A 20,956-nucleotide genomic window follows, 5' to 3' on the forward strand; every position below is an offset into this window, starting at 1 on the left:
TGCTTTTTAAGTTTGCTTTTTACAGAGTTCTGAGGGCTTCCAGTTTCAGCTGTGACATGTAAAGAACTTGAAAGTCGTCACTCCTATCCTTACAACAAGAAAAAAGCTGAACAAACTTAAGATCGGCTACTTTTCTTGGACTCATCAAAATGTATGTCATTGGTTTTTAAAGATAAATATGCTTCTTGCCACTTTTACCACCAGGAATGTCTTTCTGAAGGGCCTGGACACTCTCTCCGAAATGTAGCCATCAAGGAAGAGAGATGCCCATCCTCTCTCCTGGGAGGGCAGGAGCCCGACTTCGGAGGACACCGGCTCCAAGTCGTAAAACACCCTCCTGTCGTCAAGACAGAAGTTTATTTCCGTTGCACGAAGGCCATTGGCCAGCGCAGACGGTCACCGCAGCCACCAGGTGGGCTCAGGCTGAGCTGCGTGAGCAGGGCTGCCGTCCAGTCCCCTTCCTTGAGGACCTGTCACTACTGCTCTCAGAGCGCGTACGCAGTGGGCACTGTCCGCCTGGTCGTCTAGGACAGAGACGCCTGTCTTGGCGGTCTCCTGGGATGGCCATCACATCCTGGTTTAATGCCCATTCAACAAAAGACTGTTTCTTTCTCTCCCACCTTCGTGGAGAGGGTTTCGGATGAGGAGGCGATGAGGTTGCAGGGCAAACTGCCCCCCAAAGCCTGGAGAGACAGGCAAATAGAGAGAATCTCAGCCAAGATGAGCTTACCTGAAACAGAAGCCCCTGGAGCCTTGAGCTAGTGGGAACAATTAAACAATTACTTCGACAAATTGTTGGAGGTGGAGTGTGGACTAGTGTTAGAGTGAGAAACTCCTGGGGCTGCAGTCTTAGGGGCCACCCCACACTTTCAGGTGTTTTACCTCCAGGAACCTCACCAGGCTCTCATGGTGAAGAACCAATAAAAAATCCTCTTGTTTCTGGCAGAGGAGGGGAAAATAAACCATTTTGACATATACCCAGAGCCTTCTTCATAACAAAGCCCTACTCAACAGGGGACAAGACTTACCCAGAGACTTATTTGGGGAGGAGGGGGGGCATTACCCAACTCCAGCCCATCCTATCGTTCCTGCCTCTCCTAAGGTGGAGAAAGGGCTGAGAGACACTTGTGAAGGCTGCAGCCCAAGGACACAGGCCCACTGAAAGACTGAAACTTCATCATAGGATTACAGGATGCTTCCCCTGCCCCTGCCCCTTATCAACACATCCACAGGGCTCTAGGATAATAGCAGTGGATAACAGCTGAAAGAGCTGCAAGATGCAGTCTATATAAGAAGGATTTCTTAGGAAAATCCAAAGACAACAAGGATGCTGGAGGAAATTGAAGCCTCTGCTACCTACTGGTACAGCAGACATTAAACACAGCCCAGCTCCTAGCCAGAGAAACCCTCACGCTAAAAGCCTCAGTTCCCACTACATGATGCATCATGTCTGGCTTTCAGCAAAAAATTACAAGGCCTATTAACAGGCAAGAAAAGACATAGTTTAAAGAGACCACATAAGGATCAGAACCAGACTCGGATAGGACAGATTTTGTAATTATCAAACAGGGAATTTAAAAGTAACTATGATTAATATGGTAAGGGGTCTAGTGGAAAAAGTGGACGGCATGCAAGAACAAATAAGTAATGTAAGCAGAGAGATGAAACTCTAAGAAAGAGTCAAAAGGAAATGCCAGGAATGCAAAACACTGTAATGAAGTTGAAGAATGTCTTTGATGGGCTTGTCAGAATGATACCATGCCCAGTGGGACCGGAGTCGGCCTTTGGTGTGGGTTCTTGACCCCATGCAGGAAAGAATTCAAGAGCAGGTCAGCAAAGCTTACAAAGGTTTACTCAGAAGGGAAGATCAGGCTGATAGAGTGAAAAGCAAACTGATCAACCTTTAGAAAGGACAGTGAGCCAGACTGATGGGGTGGAAACAGACCCACCAGCCCTGAATGGCTCAGGGTGCTGGTTAAGGTGGGAAATCCCTTCTGCTGGATATGGCTGGTTAGTGACTGGGTGTCCTTCAGATCAGGCATTTTTCTCTTGTGTTCCAGGAAGACAGGACGTGGCTTGCTTGTTGTTGCAAGGGAGATGCTTAGAGGAACTATTTACTGCACCTTGTCTCAAGTAGACTGGACATGGTCCCAAGGAAAGAATCAGTGAGTCTGAAGATAGATCAACAGAAACTTCCCAAAAGGAAATGCAAAGGAAAAAAAAAAAGAATAATAATAAAAGAACAGAATATCTAAGAACGTGGAATAATTTCAAAAGATGAAACATATACATAATTGGAATACCAGAAGGAGAGGAGAAAGAGAATGGAATGAAAGAAATAATTGAAGTAATAATGGCTGAGAATTTTCCAAAATTAGTGACAAACACCAAACCACAGATGCTGGAAGCTGAGAGAAAATCAAGCGAAATAAATGCCAAAAATTCTACACCTAGGTATATCATAGTCAAACTCAAAAAACCAAAGACAATGAGAAATGTTGAAAGAAGCCAGAGGGGGAAAAACACCTTATTCACAGAGAAACAGGATCACAAGTACATCAGAATTCTCGTCAGAAACTGTGTAAGCAAGAGTGGAGTGAAATATTTAAAGTGTTGGGGGAAAAAAACCCAAGAAAACACAAACCTAGAATCTGATATCGAGCAAAATTATCCTTTACAAGTGAAGGAAAAATAAAGACTTTCTCAGATTAAAAAAAAAAGCGAGGGAATTCATTTTCAGCAAAGCTGCTCTGCAAGAAATGTTAAAGGAAGTTCTTCAGGGAGAAGGAAAATGATATAGATCATAAATTTGGATTTACATAAAGGAAGAGCCCAAGAGAAGAATCATGGAAGCTAAAGTTAAAATCTTTTATTTTTCTTATTCTTAATTGATCTAATAGAAGACTCTTCAAAGAAATAATAGTAACAGTGTATTCGGTAAAATAAATGGTAGCAATGTTTTAAGGGTTAAGAGGGAGGAATTGGGAATTAGATACGTGCACTACCCCTGAAGTGGTAATAGTGTTATTTGTAAGTGGACTTAGATTAGTTGTAAATATATATTATAAACTCTAGAGTGATCACTAAAAAAAATTTTAAAAGAAGTATCATTGATATTCCAGTGAAGTCAGACAGGGGGCAAGGGAGAAATAAAGAACAAATGCAACAAATAGAAAACAGTTACAACATGGTTAATATTAAACCAACTGTATCAGTAAGCACTTTAAATGCGAACGCTCTGAGTATGCCAATTTTTCGTCAGTGGTATTATCAGACTGGACGAAAACTATGACCCAACTATATGTTTTCTGCAAGAAACCCACTTTAAATATAAAGACACAAAAAAGTTCAAAGTAGAGGGATGGAGAAAGATATACCATACTAATACTAATCAAAAGAAAATGGGAGTAGCTATATTAATTTCAGACAAGGCAGACTTCAGAGCAAAGAAAATTATCAGAGATAAAGAGAGACACGTTACCTGATTATAAAGGGGTTAATTCTCCACGAAGACCTAACAATCTTTAACATGTATGCACCTAACAACAGAGCGTCAAAATACATGAGGCAAAAACTGACAGAAGCTCAAAGAGAAATAGACAAAGTGCCTTACAAATAGAGTATGAGAGCAAGAGTGCAAAGGTTAAGTCCATGAAAGCTGCCATTTCTTCCAGGGGCAATAGGATTGTCATAGAACTAAGAGAGCATAACAATAAGGCAAAATGATTTCCAAGATACCAAATATTTCTAGATTCCTGTTGGAGAAGCTGCCAGAGCTCTTTTTTACAGGATTATAGAATCTGTCCACAATTCTTTGACAACTGACACTCTCACCAGTAAACCTTTTAATCCTCCAACAAAATGCATTTAAGGAATTGGAAATCAACAAAATTCACAAAGAGACCCACCCTCCCTCTTCTCAGCTCAGCAGGCCCTCGAATCCCATTGTTACACCCCTTAAAGGACTTTTGCCTTTCTGAAGGTCTCAATGGATTGCAAGGATTTTTTGAGCGGTATTCATATTTCCTCTAGCCAAAGACACATTAACGTTAATATTTCTTTGGCAGATTATTACTAAAGAGAGAAATAGTCCTGCTCCATGGAAACAAATTGATAGGTTCAACAACTATCAGTTTGCTTATATAAATGGATACTTCAGATGAGAGGTGTTTCAAGCCTGAGCAAGTGGTTTTAAATATGGGGAAAAAAAATTCCTGAATCCCTCTACTTAAACATTGCAGGACAAAATTGGTAAGTTTGAAGTTTTCCGACATCTAGTAAGTGCTTTCCTGTTCATTCAATCAGTCAGTCTACATGGCCAACATGCCAGCCACTATGCTGAGTCCTGGTGGTTGAAAGTTTAAAAAGATCCCATTCCTGTCCTCTAGGGGCTCACAGACTGGAGGGAAAGACAGACATGTCAATAAGTACGATACAATTAACAAGTGCTGTTATTAGCTATCCCCACAAAAGTGCTATAGGAAGAAGCACAGAGAAGGTGACATCAGAGTTTGGTCCATACATAGGAGATATCAAACAAGGGAAGAAAAACAACCTTGAACAGAGAGAACATACATAAAAGGCACAAAGAATGCAACAGAGGTATGTTCAGTTCCCCAAAATAGTATGGCAGAAAAGCAGAGAGAAGTTTGCCAGAGGGCAAGATGAGTAACTACCCCAGATATATTTATCAAAGTTCATGGTGATCATGTCCCTGTTTGTTTCACATCTTGTCATGACACTATTTAGCTTTAAACCTTGATTGTGGCCCCTTCATCTAAGACATACATCATACAGACTTATACAACACCTAGCAATTTCTTGTAGGGCTTCTGAGGCCCTCTAAGTTTTGATTTAAATTTCCAGCCTCAAGGACCTCCGCTTTCTGAAGCTCTACCAGGTTCCTTTAGTCCACTAAGATCCCATCCACTTTCTTGCTTCTATGCCTGTGCTCAAGCTGCTCGTCTCTTTGGAATGCTTTCTGCCTCCTTCTCATTGACCAAAGTTTTACTCCTCCCTCAAGACCCACCTCAAATCCCTCATCTCCCCCAAAACCTTCCCTTATTCCCCAGCCTGTGCTCCCACAGGACCTCAATTTAATTTTGCTCTGAAGTGTGGTCGTTCACATATCTGTCTTTCCAAAGAGGGCAGAAACTTATTGAGGGCAGGAACCTTGTATTGTTTACTGTGTGTTCCCAGCACATGGCCTGGAATGTGGTGCTTGATAAATATTCATTTTAAATGGCGTATTTGTCTCATCACTTTTCTGATCTCATAGGTCTCTTCTCCAGTTTCACAACTGAGTTCCTCCATCTGGGCAAACCTTCTCAAGCTCAGTTTGTCACTGACAGTGAGATCAGAGAAGAATAAGAAAACATCTGAGGCATAGATTCTCAACCCTGATGGCACAACAGGGCCACGTGGGGACCTTTTAAAAAATATAGTTGCCTGGGCCCTACCTTCAGAGATCCTGATTTAATTGGCCTGAAGTGGAAACCAGACAGTGATTTATTTTTTTAAAATTCTCTTGATAATTCTAAAGTGCAGTCAGTTTTGAGAACCACAGACCTAAAGGGCAGCTAAGAAATAGTCACCAGGCCCCGTAAGTGAATAATAATTTCTAATTCACTATTCTCCAAAGGTGATGCTTTTCCCAGAAAAACAGCTAAAAGAAGAGAGGCTACACAGTCTGGATAAAATTGACCTTTTTCCAGAGAAATCTTTGCCAGAAGGAACCTGAGTTTCTGTGGGAGGAATCACATGTTGAGCATGATCTTCACCTTCGTGTTCCCACTGAGCATGTCTAGAGAATCCTGTTGCGCCCCCTCAGAAACATCTTTAATAGGAAGTTACAGGAAGTCATAGACGGAACTGAAATCAAAATGCCAAGCACCAAATCATCAAATGAGTTATGAAAGCTTGAGAGTTCCCAGTTCTCTTGAGGGTCTCCAAAATGGATATTCCCTATGGCACTTAGCTGGTGGAATGGGGGGACAGAGCCATACACCATGGGGAGGACCCTATGATGCACAACTCCAAGCGCACCATGCACAGGTAGTCCATGTGAAGAGTACCCCCTGGAATTGTGGAATGCCACGACTTCCTGTCCTCAGACCCAAGAGATTTCTCATGGTGGCCTCCATCTTGGTTCTGTTCCCCAGCTTTCCTCTGGCTTGGAACTGTCACTCTGAGCCAAGGTGATGAATGAAGAGCCTCCTCACCAAAATCCCTCTGTTAGAGTCTTTTCCTCCCTGATGATGTCCTCATCAGAAATTCCTCTAACTGGCAGCTCTTGTCAACACATCCTTGATCCACCCAGTGTGTTACACCATGCAGCTGAACTCCAGCCAGAATTGGTCCCTAAATCAACGACTGCAGCTGAGTTTCAGAAAGGGTGTCTGTTCCTTCTCAGCATTGCCGCATTGCTTTTTCTTTTTCCTCATTAGTCAAAGTATCCACAGAGAAGGAAAGTACGTATTTTATTTCTGGATTTTGGCTGGTTTTATTGGGGGTGGGAAAACAATTTAGCAATCTAAGGGCAAAGAAGTAAATTGAAGCTATATTATTTGTAAAAAATTATCCCAGCACCTGGCAGAGAGTAGGGACCTAAAAACATGTTAGTTTCTGTTATTCTTGGAGGATGATAAAATGAGTATGGTGGTGGTGTAATCCTCTGAGTAACTTTCACTTTTTATATTTTTAGAGAATGTGGAGAGAGCAGCAGGGTCCTCAAGGTAAGGAGAGGATTATTTTATCTTTAAATGAGGTTGTTGTGAGAATGAAAAAGAAATAGGAATTTAGCATGAGAAAGTGTTTTATAAACTGTAATGCATTATATAAAACGTATGGAATTATTATTGTCACAGAGATGTACAAGCCACATGCCACAAGGGTTTGAAGGAGAGGAAGAGACCATCCCATTGTGGAAATCAGGAGAAAATGGCATCTGCCACTTAGTAAAGATGTGCCTTCTACAAGACTTGGTTTCTGCATTGTAGAGGAGGGACCATGATCCCTACTGGACCACAAAGCAAGCTGGTTGTGAGAATAGTTTAAAATTCTTGCGTCTGCACTTTGTTACCTACAGAGCACTATACAAATGCAAAGTGATGTTATTGTAGCTATTATGAGTGGTGGAAATACTATTGTTATTATTGACTTTGAAGATATTGGTTAGCATTCAACAGGCAGAGCTGGCAGGGGAAGGCCTTACAAGTAGACAGATGAGGGTTGGAGTTTCTACCAACTTTCTTGGCTGATTGAGAGTTCCTCTATATAACATCTTTGAACATCTGTTGACACCTTCTCTGTCATAAAGGCCTGTGACAATGCTGGTAACACAATATTGAATAAAAAATGCTGTCTGCGTAGTGGAGCTCACCTTGATTTGGTTCTGAGGATGGCCTCAAATATCAGATCAAGAAGTTTGTAGTTAATTTATAGACAGTGGGGAGCTCCTGAACTTTTTAGATCGGGAAGTGAAATGGCCTTAGTTGCATTTCAGGTACTCCTGACAAATTACATAATTCTGCTTTTCAGTTTTCAACCCAATTTAACACCAGGAAATATTTTTGGTTAGCAAATGATTGAGCTCCTCCACTGTCAGAGCATAAAATGTTGTCCCCCTTGAAACAGACTTTATTTTTTTAAACTTTATGAATCATGGAACTGATTATTTCCTTCTTCACAATGGCTGTTAGAAAGCCTAAGACAAATTTTAGCAAGTATATAGGACTTTACCACCAATGTGAATATTCACTTCAGTTCTGGCTTTCTTTCCCCGCATTCATTTTCTTTTTAATCTTTTCCTTGCTTTAAAAAAAAATCTTGTTGAATTATATGTAGTTTTGTAAATCATCTTTAATCCTTTTTGGAATAAGTATAAATTCTAAATAGATAAAGATCATTTTTTATTTCTTAATCTGCTGAAGATTATTTGAAATGTTCCTGGGGGAAATTTGCATGGATGAAGCATCTTGGAAAAGTAACATTACAGGTGTTACTTTCTAGTACTACTGCTGATCTCTTAACTTTTAAAATTTGGTTATAGTCATGTAAAATGTAACACTTGAATATAATGTGAATCTATTGGTAACTGAATTTTTGGCATTTAAAGTTTGAATTTTGTTTTCAACAGAATTAAAGATACAAACTTAAATCTAAATCTTTGTTCCTGTATGTTTTAAAAATTATGTTTAAATTTAACAAAAGAGCTAAGATTTGTAGCCTATCAGAACATTAGAAGATAAAATCTATCTCAATTTAAAAAAAATCATACATATAAAAATGCTTTTGAAACGAAATGAAACCCGTTCTGTTACTAAAAGATATTTGTAACGCTCGGATGACATTGCTAGAACAGAAGAAGAAAGGTAGATATAGAAAAGTCTGTATGTCTTCCTACATTGTCTCCCTTATTATTTTGAACTTGCATTTTTAAACATTTGAAAGCAAGATAATCTTTGAGAGTTCCAAATTATTAAGGACATTTTCCTCCATAAAAGAAAAAACCCCTGTTTAGAGATTGCTTTCAGGGCCCGTTTCAAGACCCCCAACTAAATCAGTTTCCCTGGTTTATGCGTATACCTTGAATCTTTGGCTTCCTCACTTCCTCAACCCCTCATTCAATTGAGCAGCTGATCAAAGTTCGTGTTTTTTTTTGTTTCTAACGGACTTGACTATTTATGAAAAAGTTAAAAATCCGTTCTCCGAAGGAAAATGACTTTCTACCTGTAAAGATAGAAAGTAAACTTCAGAAGGGAGTTCTGAAAGAGGAATTTAGAGATGTTTCAAATAAAGACAATATTATTAGAACTCAAACATTGCCTTCAGGGTGAGTAGGGATGTAGAATGGGCACATGGTCAGGATGAACTCGCTGCAGAGTTTCACCCAGACTTCTGGTGAACAAATAATTGCTGCTTTGTTAACTGACTTGGAGCATAGAAAGAAGATTAAATACCATCTAGTTGATTTAATGATTTAAGTTTGATCTCAAATCTAATCAACCAGTAAATAAAAATGTCCGCTAATAACCCAGCCTAGAATGTAAACGACGAACTGGTTGAATGGCTGAGTGGTAGTGAACTCATGTTGCTTCCTGGGGATCAGTGCATTCTTTTCCATGCTCGGTAATCTGCCTATACTTTTCCAAAGGTTTACATTAGATTTACTTTTCTTGTCTTTTCAGGCTCAAATCATTTCTCTGTTTAGAAAACAGAACATATGCTTGTTTCTAGTATTCAAGCACCTCTTCTCCTCTCTATGATGTCTCAAATTGTCTCAGTGGATGATAACCAGTGTCTGTGTTTCTTGTACATTATGGGATAGAATTTATCTAGGTCTAGAGATTTGAAGTCAGACAGAGTAATTAAGGGCACTCATGCTTCCTCCTCGTGTATCTTGAGCCATAGTTCTCTATGGTTGTGGTTCATCTGACCCTTTTGTTTCCATTTGCACCAGAAGAAATGGATATCAAGTTGAGATTGAATATAAAATGCCAGAACTAGAAAAGCTATTAGATCAAGTTTACATAAAGAAACAAGAGAGGAATTTAATCTTTGCTCCTTATGAAGACAAGTACATTGGGCTATATTATAGGTAGCGCTTGAATCGTGCTAATTCCTCTAGTTCTGTGTCTATGCTTATATGCAGCAGACTTTTGATAATATTTTGGCTTCCTGTGTATGTCTGTCTATAGATGAAGAATATACTTACCAGAGGGTCCAAGTCCCTAGTTACAAGTTAATAAACAAGCTTTCTGGTTTATACATCAGAGCTTATCAGTGGGCGTCCTTCTGAGAGAGAGACACAGAAAGAGAGAGAGAGAAATCCACTCTCACCATCCTGCTAAATCAAGCTCCTAAGGTGTAACCCTTGGAACATGGAGATCACACCAGGGGACTGCCCCTTTGGGCCGCTCTGGGCACCTAGCAGCTCTTCACCATGGGGTCCTTTGATTTCGTCTTGCTGCTAGTTGTTCATGGACATCTACTATGTGAAGACAGTCCACCTCTTGGTTTGCAAGGCCAGAAATAAGCATAGCTACTTCTAAAGAGGCAGTTACTGACCACAATAATCTTTTCCTCTTAAGAGCAAAAGCTAGAATCCTTCCACCTGTTAACACCTGTGAATCTTCTGAAATGCTCCACAGAACAAAGACTTGTTTTTTCTTTAGACATATGACACGAAAATCCATTTTTACAGCTTTCCAGTGAAATAGGCAATCGTATGGAAAGCTTCAGGAATAAAGAAAGATTACAACAAATTCCCTTCCAAACCTCTTAGAGATTCTTCAAACGATGGTGTCTAATTTGAGAGTTTGATGCATGTTCCACGGACTGATTTGTGGGCCTTTACAAGCAGGAAAAAGGATTAAAAATGCCTAAAAGCTCTTAACACCCATGTTTTAAAAATGCTTGCAAAATATAGTTATTGAAAAATACTATTTGGAAGTATATCATCATTAAAGAGGCATCTGAAAATAAAGTTGCTTGGCAATTTTGAGTTATCCTCCAACTAAAAAATCTGCTTAATGGACTTTAAAATGATTTTGTATTTGTGTTTAAAGAGTATGCATCTCTATCCATTTTGACAGCTTAAGAACCAGGCCCCAGCCAGATAAAATCTGAAGTGACTAAGGCAGCGCTTCTTAAATAAGAGCAAATTGGAACTGCCATCCCAAATCACTACCATCTCCTCTGGCAAGACTAGATTAGCACTAACTCTCGTCTGAGGAGGCAGTCACCTCAAGCTTGGGAACAGCCAATTTGGATCACCCATCAAGTACGGGTAAAACCAGAAAAGGATCCCAGAACTCTGTTCTTTGGCCAGCCCATAGAGAATGGAGAATCTTGTAGAGATGATGTAGTTAACTCTTGGGTACAGTTAAGAAAAGGGCATGACTCTAGTTTCTTCTTTGTCTCTTTAGGCCTGCTCACAGTAAGCAAGCACCTGCCCTCACTGCCCTCCGAAAGTCACTTCCTGTTCCGTTTCTTACTGCTCTTGCTTTCTGTCTCCTCTTTGTCTCTTTCAGCTACCTGACTTTGGTTCTGCTTTTGGCCCTTTGGAATTGGTGTTTGAACTTGGTCTCTGCTCCTTTAGACCCTGGATTTTCTTAACACGTGCACATTTGGTTTATTCTGCGGGCTCTCTCTGCTCTGGGCTGTCCTAGTTCTTGCCTTTCTGAAGCTAACTTTCAGCACAGGCCGCATGACTGGCCGGCTGGCTGTTCTCTGTGTCTGTAAGAGTATATGTGAGTGCATGGGGGCTGGAAGGAGGGTGTATGCACAATTTGGATAATCACTCACTGAAATGAGAGAGAGAGATCTAAATAGAAACAAGGGGAGTGGGGTAGCAATGCATTTGCTGCTCCTTATTAACCATCCTGAGGTTTGAGATAAATTCTTAATTAGGTGTTTACTTTCCTGCCAAGAATTTTATCTCAGCTCTCAGATTTTGCTGCCACCTGGTGCTAAAATGTTCCAGGTAGTGATGACTAAATAGTTTGACAAACTCCAGAAAGTAAAACCTAGATTCAGAGGTAACACAAATTAGGATGCTGGATACTTAACATAATAAATAAAAGATATAACACTTTTAAAAATAAACAAAACCAACTTAATATAATGAGAAATGAATGTGGTGTACCTGTTATAACAAATTTATAAGGAGTAATAATAATGAATTGCTACGTAGCTCTGAAATGTCACCATTTCTTAGAAGTATGGTCCCCATTTGAGCTGTCACTCCTGAGTGCGGCAGAATTCTTAGTGTTGATACACATTAACAACAAAATTTCTCTCAGTTAATGGCCCTAATTGAAAACAGTTTCTGCCTACTCCTTTTAAGTTAGGATTGGCTAATTTTGCCCAATGTTTATTTATATTTCTCAGAAACTGTTCCTTCTTTTTATGGCCTTCATTGGTGTGCCATTTCTCCCTTTTCTTCCTCCTGCCACCATTGTTCGCCACTGCTTCTCCAGGCAGGATCTGCTTCCATTGCTTCTGACTTTTCCAGTATCATGTTTTGTCCCTAGTCTTCCACTCACTGTGTTGGAAGAGATTTTTCCTTCCAGGAGATAATACGTCATGCGGCCAACTTTTCCTAATCTAACTTTTAAAGGAATGCTGTCCTATTGGACTCCCAAGTAGAGCAATACTTTGCTCATTTTGCTTTTGAGTCCCAAGAATGGAGGGATATAAAAAAAATCCCCCAAAGCCCAGGCAAGAGAGCACTTCAGTAGCACCATCCATCTATGGCAGGTTATATTTTCCAAAGATGACTAAAAGGATAACTCCCATCCCACGTACTCTTATTTACACTGTGACTTTGATGCTCCGCCTATAGAGAAGTGGAATCTGTGTCCCCTTCCCTTGAGACTGCGTGGGTTTGCGACTTTGAAAGAAGCCACACTATGTGACTTCCAAGGTTAGATGCTAAAACGTGATCAAGTCTCTGCCTGGCTTTCTTGGGATGCTCATTTTTAGAACCCAGCCACCAAGCTGTGAGGAAGCCCAAACTAGCTCTTAGAGAGACGTCACATGGGGTGGGCCCCACCACAGCCAGCATCAACTTCGAAGACACCTCCAGATGATTCTAAACAGCAGCCGTCAGGTCACCCCCAGCTTTCAAGCCTTCCTAGCTGAGGCCCCAGACATCAGAGAGAAGAAGCAAGCCATCCCTGTTGAGCTCTTTCCAAACTCTTGACCCGCAGAGGCGATGAGTATCATAAAATTGTTGTTTTACGCCACTAAGTTTTGGGGTGGTTTGTTATACAGCAACACTAACAGAAACAGGATCCTAGTCAGAAACAAATCATGAGGGAGTACCTCAAGATGGGTGCAGATCCCAAGTCTCCTCTATTTTGTACATAAGTTTCTTAGCATCCTGAAGCATCTTTCTTAACCAGGTTTGAGCAGTCTTCATCTCTTCTGTTTTTGAGGGTCTTATTTCTGGCATCCCAGAAGCCCTACCATTAATTTCAGAGACTGTTTCTCCATTTTTCCTAGGTGATCTAGGACTTCATTGTAAATATTTATGTCTCACTCATTTCTGGCCCATTTCTCGTGTTATCTATCCTTGGGTTCTCTTCTATCATCTACCCCTGGAATCCACATCTTCTTGGGTTGAGTGCCAGTGGGAATTTTACTTCTTCTGAAGAGACTCCAACCTACCCAAAGGAGTGTGGCTTCACCTGCTTGTTCCTGCAAGACAACTACATCATTGATGGCCCAATATCAGTATTCTAAAATTTAGTGAAATATTACTATCTGCCAAGCATTGTGCTAAACTCTCTACATATCCCTTTAATCCTCTCAACAACCTTATAGAGTAACAACTATCATCCCTCCCATTTTAAAGTAAGGAAAATGAAGAACAGAGAAGTTAGGTAATTTGCTCAAGGCAACACAGTCTGTAAATGGTAGCGGGGGATTCAGATGAAGGTGGTCTCACTCCAGAGCCCATGCTCTTAACCACATGTCCCATGTACAGGACATTAAACAGCTGGTATGCATCAAACTGAGCCCAGCTTTCTAAAAGACTATTCCAGAGTGAGGTGAAGATCTTGCCTACACATCCCTCCCGCCCTTCTATTCCTTACAGCCTCCTATTTCTGCACATAAGGACATATACATCTCTAGAGAAACAAGCAACTGCTTCTAGGTAAAGAATATCTAGTTTAATTCTATACAAAGAAAACAAGCACTTCTCCCAAAGAGGCCACCAAGTCTGTAGATGCATAATTTTGGCTCAAAAACCTAGCCAGGACAATTTATATTATACCACGGTCACTTAGGTTTTTAAGCTAAAATATCTGCATTCAGGTTGCATCAAAGATCTTCCCAAGAACTATAGGTGGAAGCTTGTTTCATAATCGTCTAACTAAAGGGCCAATTCAGGGCTTTATACCCCTGAAACAAAGGATAGTCTGCTTCAGAGTGTCTTCTTACAAGACAGAAACTGCTCACAGCAATTTAATAACAGTGTTTTGCATTGTCTTTTTGCCAGTACAACTGGAGTGTAGCAGGCTTCCTGGGAGCGGCCATCCCTCCCGCTCCAGACCTACTATTGAGGCTGCTCTCAGAGTCTGACACGTTCCCAGTCAGGCCCACCTCTTCCACGCATGGATGAGAAATGCACACTTTACTGGAAATGCCGTGGGACTAGGGGAAGAAATTTTATATTGCAAAATCACATTTTAAACCTTAGTAAAATCTCCTTTAATATCTCTGTTCTTTTCCCAATTTTCCATTGTGGATAGCAGTTTCTTTTCTCTTCAAAAATCTTCCGCCTCCCTCCAGAATTTTTTTCCAAACTCACACTCCTCTTCAGCCTCTCATCCCAAATTGTCACATCACCCCCATCTCATAGTTCCCTCTCCAGTTTGCATCCTCAGACCTGTCTTAGCACTCAGAAAACGAATCTCTGCTTTTGTGTCCGGTATACAAAAAATATAATTTTTCCCAGTCACAAATAATTGTTTTGTTATAAATATCTCTATTGCAAGAGTTTCGATACATCCATTTTTAAATTGGCTTTAAAATCTTTTTACATTATGAACTAAGTCATACATGCAAAAGAATAAACATAACGTATATATGAACGTTAAAGCATAAAAAACAATAACAATAACAAAACCCAATGTGCTGGATTATGCTGGACCAACTTGGTTAAGCTGGGAACTGTGTCTCCCAGTATTGTCTTCACTCTGTGACTCAGGGTTAGAGTTGGCCAAGAGAGGAACTTGCACAAAGATGGAAGGTGGAAGTGGCGCTGCAGCCATTATTCTCAGAGGGGCGTTGTAGTCAGATGGGGTGATGGACAGATGCACAGTACCCAGCAAGTCCCAGCTTGTCTTTACTCTCCTCCACTCTGCCAATAGCTCTTCCTCCTAACCGCTTACCCTGCTGCAGCTCCAGATGTGGTTTCATTGCTGAAGCAGAACAACATATCCTCTGGCAACTATTGACATGGCAAATGCTTTTTTCTCAATGCCCATTAATAAAGGCCACCAGAAGCAGCTGTCTGACTCAGCAGATCCAATGGTTCTTGGAGTGTCTTGGCAGATAGAGATGCATTATAGAACATTTGGCAAGCGTCCGTGGGTGGATCATAACACAGATCTTTTGAGACTTTGAAGCAAAATTATGCCGTCCTTTCCCAATTACTATCCTTTTTTTGAGAAACAGCTTCTGGCTTATTACTGCACCCTGGTAGAGACTAAACCCTTGACTATGGGCCACCAAGTTATCATGCAACCTGAGCTGCCCACCACAAAGTGAGTGATGTCGAACCCAATAAGCTGCAATGTTGAGTATGCACAGCATCACTTCATCATCAAGTGGGAGTGATATGTAAGAGATCAGGCTCAAGGAGGTCCTGAAGACACAAGAAATTGGATCAGTAAATGGCATAGAGTCCCATGAAACCCACTTGTGCTACATTGCCTCTCCTCTCTCAATCTGCACGTGTGGCCCAGGGAGGGTCTTTATGATCAGTCGACTGAAGAAGGAAAAAAATGGATCAGGTTTATAGATATTTCTACCAGCACTACAGCCGCACTCAAGTGTGGCCATGAAGGACAGTATTGAAGAGAAATCTTCTCAGTGAGCAAAAGTCGAAGCCGTGTACCTGGTTGGTTAATTTTCCTGGAAGAAGAGATAACCAAAGGTATGGATCTACATTAATTCATTATCGCTAACAGTTCGACTGATTGATTATGGACTTGGAAGGAAGATGATTGAAGAATCAGAGGCAGTGAGTTCTGGAGAATAAGTATGAGGACAGACCTTTTTGAATGAGCAGAGAATATGATATTTGTGTCCCAGGTGAATGCTCACCACAGAACAACCTTACCAGAGAAGGATCTTAATAATCAAATGAACAAGATGACCCGTTTTGTGGATATCAGTCAGCCTCTTTCCCTAACCACTCTGTCCTTGCCCAGTGCACTCGTGGATAAAGTGGCCATGGCTGCAGGGCTAGAGATTTTCCAGCAACGAGCCTCCCTCTCACCAAAGCCAGTCTGGTTACCTCCACGGCTGAGTCCTCAACTGCCAACAGCAAAGACCAACACCAACTAGAGATATAGCACTATTTCTCAGGCCACTTGGCATCAGGCTGATTCCACTGGACCGTTTCCACCAGAGAAGGAGAAGAACATTGTTCTCGTTAGAATAGAAACTTGATTTGGATATGGATTTGCCTTCCCTTCCTGCAGTGTTTCTTCCACACCGCCCACCTATGGACTTACAGAATGCTTTATTTGCCCGCATGTTATCCCATCCTGCCTTGTTTCTGACCAGGAAGCTCATTTTAAAGAGAATGGGTGCAGTACTAGTCTTCCCATCACCTGCAAGCAGCTGATCTGACTGAATTATGCAATAGCCTTTGAAGACTCAGTTTAGTGCCAGATGGGTGACAAAACTTTGCCTTCTGGATTGGTGAAATGGACTTTGTGTGTTCTTTTTTTCAGAGAAGGTTAGCATATTTTCAGTTGTATGAAGATAGTTTAATTGTGTTATACAAAAGCATGCTCTTGTTGATGTTTTTATTTGAAGATTAAATATGGTTAAAGAATTGACAAGGGAGGGACTGTGTGGATTGTGGTATTTCAACTCAGTTTATCCAACTGAGAACTACATTTCCTAGCATTCCATTTCTGTATGATTCTGAGTCAGAGCTGGCCAAGAGAGGAACTTGTGCTAGGTTTGAAAGACCGTTTCTCTCTGAGGGTTATTGTGGTCTGATGTGGTGAGGGATGCATACAGAGGTGACTAGCATGTCCATTTTGTCTTTTCCCATTAGCATTTAAATATGTCTTTCCCATCTCTAAAAGTCTCTCCCTTGAACTCATGTCCCCTTCCGTACTACCCTCTCTTCTTTCATGCTGGCTGTGTCTATTTTTACCTTTTTCCTTAATTCTCTGCTACTGGCTTCTATCACATCCTCCTCCCAAAACTGCTGTCATTGTTCTTCTCCCTCTACTCATTCTTTCTGGATTTCTCTTACTATTGTATGCTGATGGCATTCAGGAATGTGTCTGTCCAGATGTCCCCTTTGAGTTTCATACCTGCATATCCAATGGTCTACTCATCACTGCCACTTGGCTGGTAGACAGGCACCTACAACTGAGCATGTCCATAACTAAACTCGTATACCTCCTTCATATCTCAGTAAATAGCACCATCATCCACTCAGGTGTCCAAGCCAGAACCTGGATTGAAGCCTTCCCACTTTTCTCCCTCCCACAGTGATCTCCTTGTTTAGGTTTCCTTTATCTTCTGCCTGAATTACTGCAACAGTCATTCTTCCTGAAGTTGTGAAGATCCGATTAAATAATAAAACTAGAATGTACCATACAGATGCTATGGTTTGTCTCCTTTGTAGACTCATATATAATCCTGAGAATGTTGGGCAATAAATCCATTTTATGGGAGAAGTAGCAGCCAATAATGGGCGAAGGTGAAAAGGCAAACACAACAGTGGACATTTTCAATATGTTAGACCTGGTGACAATGCCATTCATTCCATAGATACTTATTAATTTCCTATCATGAGCTAGAAACCGTGCCTGCAGGAGATGCTTCCAAGGCATCAATTCACTGTGTACTTTTTCTGGGTCCTGCACTATGTGACATGCCGGGGATACAAAGATGAAAGTCATGGTCCCTATTCTTAAGGGGCTCTCAGCTTTCTTCGGTCACTACCCATGTCAAGTGACATCTCAGATGGCCTCATCAAATGCTCAGCTCTTCTCAAAGACAGTGTTCAGTAAATCTCCTTCCAGAGCCTGTGATTTTCAGAGACTAAGTCTAGAGGAAAAGAAAAAATCAATCTAGAGATGTATGTAGGCTGTTGTCTAGATGCAGGGATTCTGGAAAACCACTACCAATTTAAAAAGCTAGATGCAAGGATTCTTTTCCAGTGACACATAGGGACCACCTCCTTGGGAGCTGAATTAAATTGCAAGCAATCTGAGTAATAAATTCAGCATTGTGCTCAGCCCATTCCCAGAACTTCTGGCTTAATTATGAGAGGAAAACCAATTTATTCTGGGACATCACCACTTTGGGATAAATTCCTGGAAGCCATCAGAGAAACAAAGGGGAGATCTTGCTCAGAGTCTCGTCTCTGGATTTCTGAGAAAGTGTTTCTTGTTTGGCCTGTCAAGTTGCTTTTAATTTCAGTCCATGGATTTGCCCCTTATTTAATTCTCTTTGAACTTGATTTTCCTTGTCCATCCAGAGGCCTAGGTCTCTTGTGGGAGTGTAAGTCAAGTCAACCTTTCTCGTGTCTTCTTCAGGTATCGTCTCTCCCTGGGCACATTCTTCATATTAGTTACAAAGTAATACAAATAATAATTATATATTACTTTACATTTTACAAAACTCTTTTCATGTGTTTTAGTTCATTTAATCCTAAGAGTAACCCAGAGAGGCGGGGCTATGAGGAAGCTGAGGCTCACAGAAAGGTAACTTGTCCAAGATCACACAGCTGTTAGATGGCAGACCCCACTATGATCCCAGATATTCTAACTCATATCTTCTTTCCACTGTTTCTCCCACTGGCCAAAGTAATTTCTAGCCCTGATCCATTTGAAAATTATTTTGAAATCTTAATAAAACTATGTTGATACTGGGAGCCGAGGAACACTGATCTCTCTCCTGGGGACTAGCTTGGCTGTAGGGACTCATGGGGTCCCCCATAAGCCAGGGCCCCCAGGGCCTACCAAGAGCGAGGAAATGCAGGAGAGGTTCTCCCGAGGCAGTGGTTCGCAACCTTGGCTACACATTGAAAACACCTGGGGAGCTCTAAACACCGCTGAAGTGGTCTTTTGGTCTTGGGGGCAGCCTGGCCAGTAGATGTTTAAAAAACTCCCCAGGTGACATTAATATGCAGCCCAGATTCAGAAACACTGGCCGAGGGCTTCCACACGTTCACTTGTTCCTTCCAGGACCTGTGGACTTATTCTTTCTCTTTTCTAAATGCTTATTACACTAATCATATGCCATCACTGAGTAAAATCTAGAAAATACAGATTAATCTTTGGAGATTAGTCATAATTATCCCACAGAGAAATAAAAACTGTTAATAGTTTGGTATATATCTTTCCAGACCTATTTTATATATATATACACATAAACAAATTAAAACAACACTCTTTTTTTAAATTAAAATGATATACGTGCTGCTGTCTTTGCCATTTTTTCATATCAATAAATTCAAATCAATACCATTTTCAAAGCCTTTGTAGCATTCCACTGTATCTCATTCAGTCTTTAATAACAAATAAGTCATTAATAACAGGTCTTTTATGACAAATATGAGTTTTCTTTTTATCTCCATATCCACCTACATTCAGACAACGCAACATGCAAAATCCTAGAATCTAGTAAGAATGATCAGATTTTGTTGTTTCTCTTGGCTTCTGCGCCAACTCCAATTTGTCTAGAAGAATTACAATTAATCAAACAGTATGCTGATGTAGAAAAAATCTTTTCGGAGGGAAGTTGGAAATTATTATTAACGCCCAAGTCCCAATAATCTTAAAGAAGAAAAGAGACTCTGGGCTCTACAACCTCAAAGCTTCCCCTCTGTCTTCAGTTGTTTGGGGTCTTTTCTCACATTGTTAAATCCTAGCCAGCTACGTGGGTAAACTCACTGAGGGAGTCTATGAAAGAATACTAACAGTAATTCCAACTAACATAGCACTTTAAAGTGGCTAATTCTCACATAAAAATAAGAACTAATTACCATTTATTAAGTATCCTTATTGAGAAACGGTGTGCCAGGCACTTATTATAGTCCTCTATTTTATATCTCTCGTAAAGACTGTACAGTGGCATTATTATCCCCGGTTTACAGATGAGACGTCTCAGTCTCAATGGAGTGCCTGAGTTCACCTGCTAAAACATGGATTATGTCAGGGTTTTACTCAGCGTGGTATCTCAGAGCCTAGCTCAGTGCCTTACACTGTGCCTGGCAGAGAGTAGGCACTCAATGCATAGTTGGCTGGTGAAGGAATAATTAAATCACGCGCTGGTTCAGTAATTCATACTGCCTTTGGCTGATGCAGAGATGCCCTCCCCTGGGGAGATTTACATCCTGGGCCTTCATTCTCCGGCAATGATTACTCACATAGTAGTGATTTGGTGGCTCATGGAAATGTGCTTGTGTTCTTTTCATTCATTAGGGCAGTGGTTCTCAAAATGTGGCCACTGGCCCAATGGCATTGGTGTCACCTGTGGTCTTGTTAGAAATGGAAATTCATGGATTCCATTCTAGACTGCTGAATCAGAATTTCTGGGCCTGAGTCTTGGGAAACTGTGTTTTAATTAGCTTTCCAGATGATTTCAATGCACATTAAAGATTAATGTTAAATTTTGAGAAGGGTGGGGAAAAAAAAAAAGTCTTCCTGTCCTGAGACTCACAATAGTAGTTTAGCTTGGATGATTGGGCAGATGGAGGAGCCATTTACAGAGATTGGGCAGATAGGAGGGGCAAGTTTGGATGGAGATCACGGATTTGGGTTTGGTATGTTAAATTTCAAGTACCTGTAGGGTATCCAGGTGAAGATCTCCAGAGGCGTCTGGAGCCTCCAGGTCTGGAGCTCATGGGGAAGGACTGACTTAGAGAGATTTGCGGGTGGTAGTTGAAGCCATGAGTAAGACTGCCCAGGATAGCGGGAAGCATGAGAGAAGAGGAGCACCATTGACATACCCTAAGTAAGAGGTGTTCAGAGAAAGAAGAATCTGAGGACAGTCACCCCTCCTTGTGAGGGACTTGCATTGGAATGTTTTCTCATCTTCCCCCCTGGATTGTAAGCTCTTTAAAGACAGGGACTGTGTAAACTTTAATAGGTCCCTCAAACAAAAGTACATTTCTGCACAGCCTGTGAATAACTAGTGAATTCCTACCAGGATTCTGCTTTGCAGACATCCAATATCATCAGAG

Source organism: Equus asinus, chromosome 10 (assembly GCF_041296235.1).
Source record: "Equus asinus isolate D_3611 breed Donkey chromosome 10, EquAss-T2T_v2, whole genome shotgun sequence".
Classification (NCBI taxonomy): domain Eukaryota; kingdom Metazoa; phylum Chordata; class Mammalia; order Perissodactyla; family Equidae; genus Equus; species Equus asinus.